The sequence below is a fragment of the Periplaneta americana genome, chromosome 6, assembly GCF_040183065.1.
Source record: "Periplaneta americana isolate PAMFEO1 chromosome 6, P.americana_PAMFEO1_priV1, whole genome shotgun sequence".
NCBI lineage: Eukaryota > Metazoa > Arthropoda > Insecta > Blattodea > Blattidae > Periplaneta > Periplaneta americana.
The window spans coordinates 160,546,185-160,556,954 of NC_091122.1; the positions used below are offsets into that span (position 1 = coordinate 160,546,185).

The 10,770-nt window shown below is 38.0% G+C and overlaps 5 non-coding genes across 5 annotated transcripts; all 5 read left to right on the plus strand.

Moving 5' to 3' along the window:
• Window positions 1-884: 884 nt before the first annotated feature.
• TRNAP-CGG (transfer RNA proline (anticodon CGG)) lies at window positions 885-956 on the plus strand. The gene has a single exon. It is a non-coding gene; the product is annotated as a tRNA-Pro (tRNA).
• A 1,572-nt stretch (window positions 957-2,528) lies between these two features.
• Window positions 2,529-2,600, plus strand: TRNAP-UGG (transfer RNA proline (anticodon UGG)). The gene has a single exon. It is a non-coding gene; the product is annotated as a tRNA-Pro (tRNA).
• A 1,792-nt stretch (window positions 2,601-4,392) lies between these two features.
• Window positions 4,393-4,464, plus strand: TRNAP-UGG (transfer RNA proline (anticodon UGG)). The gene has a single exon. It is a non-coding gene; the product is annotated as a tRNA-Pro (tRNA).
• Window positions 4,465-5,287: 823 nt separating this feature from the next.
• On the plus strand, window positions 5,288-5,359 carry TRNAP-UGG (transfer RNA proline (anticodon UGG)). The gene has a single exon. It is a non-coding gene; the product is annotated as a tRNA-Pro (tRNA).
• A 4,868-nt stretch (window positions 5,360-10,227) lies between these two features.
• Window positions 10,228-10,299, plus strand: TRNAP-UGG (transfer RNA proline (anticodon UGG)). The gene has a single exon. It is a non-coding gene; the product is annotated as a tRNA-Pro (tRNA).
• Window positions 10,300-10,770: the final 471 nt, after the last annotated feature.

Consider the following 10,770-nt stretch of genomic DNA (forward strand, 5'->3'; position numbering starts at 1 on the left):
ATGCACTTCCACCCTCTTGTATTAATTCTGCTGGAATTTGATCAATACCTGGAGACTTAAACTTTTTCAGATTTTCTATTGCAATTTCGACTTCAGAAAGTGTGGGTTCCGGTATAAATGGCTCAGCAGTTTGTATTTGAATTTCGTCCCGATCATTTGTATTTGACCTATGTACATTTAGTAGTTACCCAAAATATTTTTTTCCATCTTTTTAGGATTGAATGAGAGTCTACAAGCAAGTCACCATTCTCATCCCTGATCACGCTTGCCTGATATCCGTTCTTATATTCCTTTATACCCTTATATAAATATCTAATGTTTTTACTCTTACTATTTGTTTCTACTTCATTCAGTTTTTCCTTCAAGTAACCTCTCTTTTTATTTCTAAGTGTACGACTTGCTTTCCGTCTTTCATTGAAATAATTATTTCTTTTCTTCTCAACTGGATCCTATAAGAATTTAAGATATATAAGTTTATATTAAAGATTAATAGTGTAAGTAATCAACAAAACAGTCTACACGATCCATTCCGTAATTAAGATGAATTTCTTTGCTCTACTTAAAACTGCCATTGTTTTCAGTACAGTTACGTTCATAAAGATATGCAAATTACTCTGTTTAACGTTGGCCTGTAGTCTGGCGATATGAATTTGTAATTCTCGTACAGAAAGTTCCGTGAATTTGATTAGGCTTCCGTAGTTTCCATGAAAAATATGTGTCCTTTCCTTCGTCACTTTACGTTCTACATATAATTGCCATTTTAGATGTAGGAGATATCGAGTTCAAATCTCGATAGTGTTTATTGAAGTATTTTAATATTCGACAACTGTGAGTTCAGTTCTGTAGAGATCTAATATCGTAGTACGTAATATTACAAAGCGTCAGGCTCAGTGGTCTAGTGGTATGATTCCTGCTTCGGGTGCAGGAGGTCCCGGGTTGAAATCCTGGTTGAGCCCGCGACGTTGTTTTAATATTCGCATTCGTTAACTAGAAACGAGCAAGATTTTAATACTTAATGGCCCGGTTTCTTCAACCTTTGTTAAATTACAGTGTGTTATTCCATTTTAATTGTAAACTTAACAGTTGAATCATTTCTTCAACCCCTGTTAATACTAATAGGCTGTTAAAATCAATGTTGATTTATCTGCCTAATTTCATGCAGTTAAATCATTTAACTGTTTGTTAGCATAGACGTATCCAATATGGCTGTTGCGTTAGATGCTGAACTTTTATATCTTGATTATTTAGAAAATGATAGGATATCCATGAAAACATAAACAGAGCGGATGATTTCTGTGATTTGACAGAACATAGTTGATACAAAGATATAGGCTATTTTCTGCCAAGCTTCACTTTTCGGTTTCAATGTAGATCCGTTTGTTTGTTTACTCCCAATAATTGGTTTATACTACGAAATTATTTCCAGCAGAAGACTTCTCTCGAACAAAGAGAAATTAATCCCACGATTTCTTTTTGTTCCAGTGTTTTCCATTTTACAACAGCAAAACCAATACGCGCTTCATATTACTGTGATACTGACGACGGAAAGAAGCATAAATCAAACCTGAGAGGATAAAAAGACTTCTACCACAGTTTAGTATATACAGTCACGAAACTCAATACATAGGAAATATGCATCCATAGATAGTTGCTAACCACTAGGATCGCTACTATCGCCTAATCACAGACAATGCGAAATAGTTCCTAGTAACCTCAACAACTCAAGCTTCGTGACGGTATATACTAGACTGTGCTTCTATCCTGTCTGAATCAGACAACGGAAACAAGCAAGAATCGCAGTTGTCAGAGTTCAGAAAACAGAATTGAGCCTATACTTGGTTATAGGTTATGGTTAAACTCTAGAATCTCTGCTCCTAACAGAGAGTTAACAAACAGAATGTTAAAATATGAAATGTAAATTTGAAGAAACGCAATATTTTTAACAGCAATTTCTACTTTTAACTTACAGTTAATTAGCGCTATGTTAGATGCATTTTAACAAAGGTTGAAGAAACCGGGCCAATATAAAATACCTTGAGTCTCAGTGGTCAGTTCCTAATTTGGCTAGGTGCTAGCTTCAAATACCGATTAAGATCTTACCCGAATCCTCGCCAAATACCATCTCGCTCTCATCGATCCCATCCATGCTAAATAACCTAGTAGTTGATACAGCATCGTTAAATAACCCAGTAAAAAATAATTGTTACTCTAGGTTAACGATATATTCTGTGAAATTGCTGTCCTTGAACACTCCATTCTGTATATCAGGTTATGATGATGATTATGGTGGTGATAGTGTGTGTGTCTATTTACTTTATACATTAAAAGTTAACCTGATCCTTTTAAAACATCCAGCCATTCTATGTTCGATCGCCGCGACAGACTGTTGGTCCGCACCTGAGGTGAGAACCCACTACCTGTGACAATAAGATAGAAATAACCCAAACATGCACTGTTGGCTGTAGAATGTCAGCGTACAGAGGAGAAAGTCATAAAGATAAATGTATATAAATGGCTTGTAACTCTACGGCTCAGTGGTCTAGGGGTATGATTCCTGCTTTGGGTGCAGGAGGTCCCGGGTTCAAATCCCGGCTGAGCCCTTCCATTTTTTATTTGCACCAGTGTAATCGATATAATATAATCACAGTCTAGTACTGTTATTGCAAGTTATCTTGAACCTTACATCCCCTAGTCTGTCTTTCGAACTGCTCGGTACGGCATGTACTCATCAACGTAACGGCACGGCAAGGATGCCCCTCCCTCGGGTAACGTGACTCTTTTCAGAAAACGTTGGTTATTTCACTTCACGGCTCTCTACTGTAAAATAACTTGGTTCAATACAGACATCATCATCTCACGACACTCCGGTTTTGAGAGGAGAACATGGTTTCGTAGCAGGTTTTAATTAACCTCTAATGAGTAAGTATTTAAATATAATCGTTTGTACACTCCTCTCTCATCCGGGCTGGGGACCGGCAATGGCGGAGTTACTACAGCTATACTTTATATAGGCCTACATGACTTACACCTACAGCTGATATGTACATATTCTTATAACAATATTTTACAGGCTTATTATTTGAATTTACATTAATTTACAATTATACACAATCCATATCCCTATCATTGCTGCCATCATCGCTTGGTCCAAAATTAATTATTATTTCATCAATGGTATCATCCATTCGGAATTATCTTCTTAATCGTAAGTACTACTTTCTGAACAAAATAGAATTCTTCGATTGTATCCCGAATGACATGTTGACCGAAGTCGTCCACTTCAACTTTACACAAGTCCTAATTCTGGAATGAAATAATATGTTTTGTGAAACTATAAGAAAATAATAACTTACAACAGTAATTCATTATGTCGCTCATAGTACACACACTATTGTACATAACTTTTATAGCAATAATTTCTAAACATTACATACCTATTCTTTCCCGGAGTAGTGTGAGGTTCATTCGGTTGTAATTCAATATTATTCTTAATTCTCATCACGGAACTAATACTTTTGCCAGAGTATTTAGCCGCTCTCTCATATTCCTTATCAAGAGGTTCCAGCAAACATTTGCTTAATTTTTCCTCCTCGCAACATTTAATTATATTTGCGATAACAGCCTTACTTTTTCTCCGCGGTGGTGTGATTTCACCATAATTACTACCCTGTGTTTGCTCCTCCATGTTAACACGCAGTGAAGGAAATAGTTCTATGTTTCTTGACAAGAGATTATGATGCGGAGCATGCGCAAACAACTCAGTTGGCTCCACCCACGTTATGCGCTTCCTTCCCTCTGCCCTTCTGGCCACGCTCAGAAAGTTCAAGATAACTTGAAATAACAGTATATGCAGTCGCGAAGCTCAATACGTAGTAAATATGCAAACATTAGATAGTTGCTCACCACTAGGATCGCTAATATCGCCTCATTACAGGCAATGCAAAATAATACCGCCACAGTCTATTGTTTCCAGCACCCTCAAAACTCAAGCTTCGTGACTGTATATAGTAGACTGTGGTATAATATAGCTATTGAGCTCAAATGATAATGCTTATCCAATTAGAGTAAACTAACGTAGTTGATGGAGGTAGCGACTTTTTAGCCGTCCAGAGCACCACGAGCCATTAGAGATTAAGCAACGTTGCCTAGCTGTAATGTTAGGATTCAGTCACTGTTAGTTATGGTAAGTTAAATGCTAGGCCTATATGCGCTGATACAAAATACTGTAGCCACAAAGATTGTTGATCCGCACCTGAGGTGAGAAACTATCTGTGACAATACAATAGAAATAATCCAAACATGCACTGTTGGCTATAGAATGGCATCACTGAATGTCAGCGCACAGAGGAGAAAGTCATAAAGATAACGCATGTAAATGGCTTGTAAATCGTCGGCTCAGTGGTCTAGGGGTATGATTCCTGCTTTGGGTGCAGGAGGTCCCGGGTTCAAATCCCGGCTGAGCCCTTTCATTTTTTATTTGCACCAGTGTAATCGATATCGTATAACATATAGTCGCGGCGCTGTTATTCCCGGCGTGACTACTCCTCTTTGCTTACGTGTAGGAAGTGAAGGTTCTATAAAATGTAGGTAGGTAGTATCGTTCGCCATATTTGTTCTTTCATTGCCGAGCTATCAGACGAGGGATCTATTTGCCAAACCGTTAAACATTATTATGTCGTAGCTCCTATGACAATAAATCAAACGCACTGTAATTCAGCAAATAATTGAGCGGCAAATAACGCACTCGTGTGCTTTCTGCGAACGCCAACGAAAGAGCCAAAATGGCGGGCGATTATATTAAGTATTTATCGAGCCTTAGGAAATGCTTGATGTCTTCATCAGCGAATCACAAGACGCACACGTTTAAATGTAGCCGATCTGCAATGTGATTGGATGCCGGAAATTAGAGCGACGGGACTATAGCTATTGAGCTCAAATGATAATGTTTATCCAATTAGAGTAAACTGACGTACTTGATGGAGGTAGCGACTTTTTAGCCGCCCAGAACACCACGAGCCATTCGTGCTTATGCAACGTTGCCTAGTTGTAATGTTACGACTCAATCACTGTTAGTTATGGTAAGTTAAATGCTAGGCCTATATGCGCTGAGACAAAATACTGTAGCCACAAAGATTGTTGATCCGCACCTGAGGTGAGAAACTATCTGTGACAATACAATAGAAATAATCCAAACATGCACTGTTGGCTATAGAATGGCATCACTGAATGTCAGCGCACAGAGGAGAAAGTCATAAAGATAACGCATGTAAATGGCTTATAAATCGTCGGCTCAGTGGTCTAGGGGTATGATTCCTGCTTTGGGTGCAGGAGGTCCCGGGTTCAAATCCCGGCTGAGCCCTTTCATTTTTTTATCTGCACCAGGGCAATCGATATCGTATAAAGATAATGCTTTTACAATTAGACTAAACCGATTTAGTTGATGGAGTCTCGGCCTTTTGCCGTCCAGAACACCACGAGCCATTCGTGCTTTAGCAACGTTGCCTAATTGTAATGTTAAGACTCGGTCACTGTTAGTTATGGTGAGTTAAATGCTATATGCTCTGAGACAAAATATTATAGCCATGAAGAAAGTGGAACGTATGAACTAATTCGCGTGAAAAGCATTATAATCATTTCCCTAACTCAAAACTCACATACTACAGTTGTTTTTATCGTATTCATTTTATTCCAATGGAAAAAAAAAAAAAAAAAAAAAAAAAAAAAAAAAAAAAAAAAAAAAAAAAAAAAAAAAAAAAAAAAAACGAAATGAAGGAAGACATACTAATGAATTGACTTCGTGGAATTTCCACGAGAATCGTAAGGTTTACTACGCACGCGGTATAGACTGTATGAGAAGGGGACGTGCAACGGATGGAGTATGCCTCTGATGTAAACACTGAGCAGTATACTGCGGTTACAATAAAACCTGTATCCTGCAGTCAAGAAATATAATGAATGATCATTGAAGTAGGAAATGCCTAAACATGTAAACACACAATTATTTTATAATGAGATATATTAACACTTAAAATGTAATATAATATACTCACATCATCCTTGAATATGTGCATTGCAGTGAAGAGTTACGTACATTTTGAGCGACTGCAAAGTGAACCTCCTCCGATGGTCACTCAAACAGTTTTTATATTGGGAAAATGTACGTTCAACATCACACGATGTAATAGGTGTATATTTGAAGAACGGAAAGTCGCTACTTTTTAGTACACCAACTTCAGACATCTTGTTGTGGCCTGATAGTACATCATTTATAATACGAAGTTGTGAATAGGCAGAATTTTCAGCAATAAAGTTTCTCAACTTACATTTCACCTTTTCTGAAATTAATGCATTGTTATTTTGCATAACAGTTTGTGATACTTTATACACCATATTAAGGGCTTCTGAGAATTGTACTGGCTGTAGGGGTAAGGGTATTTCGGGGGCAATTGTTTGGAACAGCAACACTCTCATTGTAGTATGTTTGATTGAATTCTTGTCTGCACTGAACAAATGTTAAGCTTTGACTATTCCAACCACAGTAATGCAAAAACAAGTGCTTATATAGTTATACATTAGCTGTAGCTGCTCTATCTATTTGGACTGGCCACATCTCTTAACATGAACTTCTTATACTACGAGACCTGAGGTCGCTCACCTCTTCTATACTACCGTACATCGGCAACCTGATTGCTTGCTGCGTGTGGCAATTCAACGAAGTATTCTAATGAATAACACATTCACCTCATTTGTGATAGCCGTGCAATAGAATGTGCATTTTCATATACATACTATCCACAGTCTAGTCATGATGAGTAGAGATGCTAGATTTTAGGAACTTATAATAAAAAATGTAGCACTTTAGAAATCAGATTTAGCATTTTGTAAACCGAGCGAGGTGGCTCATGCGTTCCGCACGGGACTCACATTCGTAGATCCGCGGTTCAAATCTCCTGACCGACCAACCTGACTATGGTTTTTCCGTGGTTTTACACAGTTACTTAGGCAAATGCTGGGTTGGAATTTTCATTGCCTTTCTCTTTCCTGTAGAAAAACAATTTAGATTTCATACCATATCATTCATCTTCATCATCTCATTCCATAGGCAGGTCTTCGTCCGCTTGCAGGAGGGATGTCCTGTCCAAAACCGTTTCTGAGTTCCAAGCCTTTCGCAATATCTCTGCCAGGATTCATTCCTTAAGAGCTCTTATGAGGGCGCTTCGACACCTTAGAAGGGCTTTCGGAATGGATCCTGTGCTGCTTGGTCATCGTGGCGGAATGAACTTAAGGCGGGTGGGTGTAGGGGGCTCACTAAGTGAGCGGGTGAGGGGTCTCATGCGGCCGGTGGGCTGGTACACCTCAACCATCCCATAATTCGGGGTGCACAATAGGCTACTGTCGAGCCCACATGCTGAAGAGTCGACCCTAACCCGCCCTTAGCCTACTACTACTACTACTACTACCGCTGCCGTCCCAACAAACACCACTATCACCACTACTACTACTAGAATTTTGTAGGATTTGGATTGAACATGTTCTTATGGTATGTTTGTTGGTATAAATTCAATGTAATCTATGTGTTACTGTAACAGACGGTGTCTTTTCTAGATTTTCCAGTTAAAATATTTGAAAATAGTAAGCAAGAAAAGGAACATATAAAATTACAGTGAAATTAGGAATATTAAGGGCCGTATTTTCATAAACGAGACTTTGGATGAACGCTTTCCAAAGTCGATTTTCGTAGTAAAGTTTAACTTTGCTAAAAGTCCTATTCATAGACAATACTTCTGAGACTTTGGCTTTGACTTTGGTTAGTCGACATTTGATGATCTTTAACTAATGTTGGCAATCACAATCACTGCCTTCTAAACGAATTAAATTAACAGATAGTTGAAATAGAGTAGGCATTGCCACAATCAAAGCCATCAATGAAACAATTGAACATCAGTACATATTAAGCGATTGTTAGCCATTCTTGCAGCTTTATATAAAAATAATTATTTCATTGTAAAATAATTTTATTCTGAAGATATGGAAGATAAGAAGATGTCACCAATGGCAGACTATGAAAGAGACGTATAATCCTGCTGACACTTGGTAGAGTTATTCCCTGCTTGTCTGCAGAAGCTACTTGAAAATTACCTGAAACCAATACGCAGAAAACATTATTATGACGACCGCACGATTATAAAGTAACTGCATATCTAACTGTATAAGCTATCATCTATAAAATTAAATAGTTAAAATCAGTATTAAGCCATCAGTCCTTATCTGTAGTATAAAATCGCGATGAAATAAGTTGTGTTGTTGGTGTAACAGATAATCTTCTTTATTCATCAATGAATGTTGGAACTTGACGAGGATATCTATTACGGTCTGTTTATCAAATCTGTAGCTTGATTTCAATTTACTATCTATATCTAATAATACTCTAAAGAACATGGATGTCCTCAATATTCTCGGCAAATTGAACAGTTTCCCAAATATCAGCAATTTTCCTTATGTCCACGAACGAAAGTCGAAGTCAAAGTCTAGATTTTCGGCGACTTCGAAGTAAAGTCACGACACGATTGAAGTTTACTTTCATCAAAGTGTCGACTGTGAATTGTACTTTCCAAAGTCAACTTTAGTCCAAAGTCTTGTCTATGAATACGACTCTAAGAAACGTACCGATACCAAAAGATATGGTGTTACCACAGTCTAGTATATACAGTCACGAAGCTTGAGTTTATGAGGGTACTAGGAACAATATACTGTGCAGGTACTATTTCACATTGTCTGTAATGAGGCGATAGTAGCGATCCTAGTGGTTAGCAACTATCTATGGATGCATATTTACTACGTATTGAGCTTCGTGACTTTATATACTACTGTGGTGTTACTGTCCCGATCCATCTTATTACTCAATCACAATCACCCACTACCACACTGAACACTAGACTTAAAGAGATCGCGTAGGCAGCCAGTATTCTACCACCAGCACCAGACAGATTAGTTGAAAACTCGAGAAAAAGGTATAGATAACAACAAAGAAGGTATCGGGTAGTTGACATTCCTGTGCTACTGTAAAAGCTAACATGGATGGGTGACCAAACTATTTAAAAAATTGTAAGCCTGTACGTGACGGGGCCTTTAGATAGATTCAATTTTTCTTTTACAAAAACACAAACATTCTCGTGAAATGTAATTTCGCTCTTATTTCGCAGAAACATACATTTCGAGTTTTGTATTCAATTTCTCATTTTATCGCGGATTAAAAATCTACACTAATATACTTAACATCATTACTTATTTCGACAGCATTTTGGCACATTTGGCATTTATCGTGATTGCGAAAATCTATCATCTCTTAAATTGATAGATTAATATCCTGCGCCTGGATATTGACAAACATTAAATCAATATCCAGGCGCAGGATTCACACTAAATTCTGGTGTCCTCTTAAGAAAGAGTTCAACAATTATTTTTTAAATTAATGTAACAATTTGTTAACAAAACTTTGAGAGCAAGATGCATAAGTAAAAAAGCAAAACTTACATTATATAAAACAGTCGTAAGGCCAATTGTGCTTTATGGCAGTGAAACTTGGACTCTGTCGAAGAAAATGGAACAACAACTGATGACATGGGAAAGAAAAATTCTAAGGAAAATCTATGGTCCTAAATATGAGAATGGGCACTGGAGAATTAGATATAATACAGAACTGAAAACTCAATATAAATCTCCAGATATTGTTGCTGAAATCAAAGCCCGTAGGTTGGAATGGTTAGGACATGTAATCAGGATGAATGATCAGAGAATACCAAAAAAGATTCTAAACACAAAACCAGAAGGCAGGCGCAATATTGGCAGACAGAAACTAAGATGGTTGGATGGAGTAGAGGACGATTTAAGGACTCTAGGCGTGAGAAGATGGAGGCAGAAGGCTCTGGTTGGACAGGGATGGACCAAGATCCTAAGGGAGGCCAAGGCTAGACTACAAGGGCCGTAGTGCCGAAGAAGAAGAAGAAGAAGAAGAAGAATTTGTTAAGTTTTAAAATTTGCATTCAGCCCATATTTGCATCAACATGTAACAAATATGGACCCAGAAATAAAGCACAATGCAATGCTGAACGTGGAACTACACATTATGACTTCATGATGGTAAACAGGTAATACGCTTCAGTGACTGTGAGCACTCAGAAGAGAAAGTCATGAAGATAAACGTATGTAAATGACTTCTGATTCATCGGCTCAGTGGTCTAGGGGTATGATTCCTGCTTTGGGTGCAGGAGGTCCCGGGTTCAAATCCCGGCTGAGCCCTTTCACTTTTAATTTTCACCAGGGCAATCGATATCATAGGCTATGTAATATAATTAATAGAATAAATGCGCACAAGTCGTGCATAAGGTAGTTAAGCTACATAAAATACAGATTGAACTTAGCACTCTGTTGCTTACATTGTTTGTTCTCAATATTCTACCTAGAATTTCCCTCTAATTGTTCACCTTGTTCATTATTCACAGAATACTACCAGGGATTTCATTCGTTTCTTGCACTTGGTTACGTGGTATCGGTCACACGGTTGCTCACACAGTTCACACACACAGTTGTTCCCGGGTTCGTGGAAGCACTTGGTCTTGCATATTTTGTGGTGGTATCCATGCACCGCTATTGAGTTCACTAGGTGTCGGAGATCTTGATTTGCATCGGCCCAGGATCTGTTTGTCATGGCTTCTGTTGTATAAAAATCCAACCATATGTCCCTTCTCTTTTTCTCCCTTTCGTGTAGAA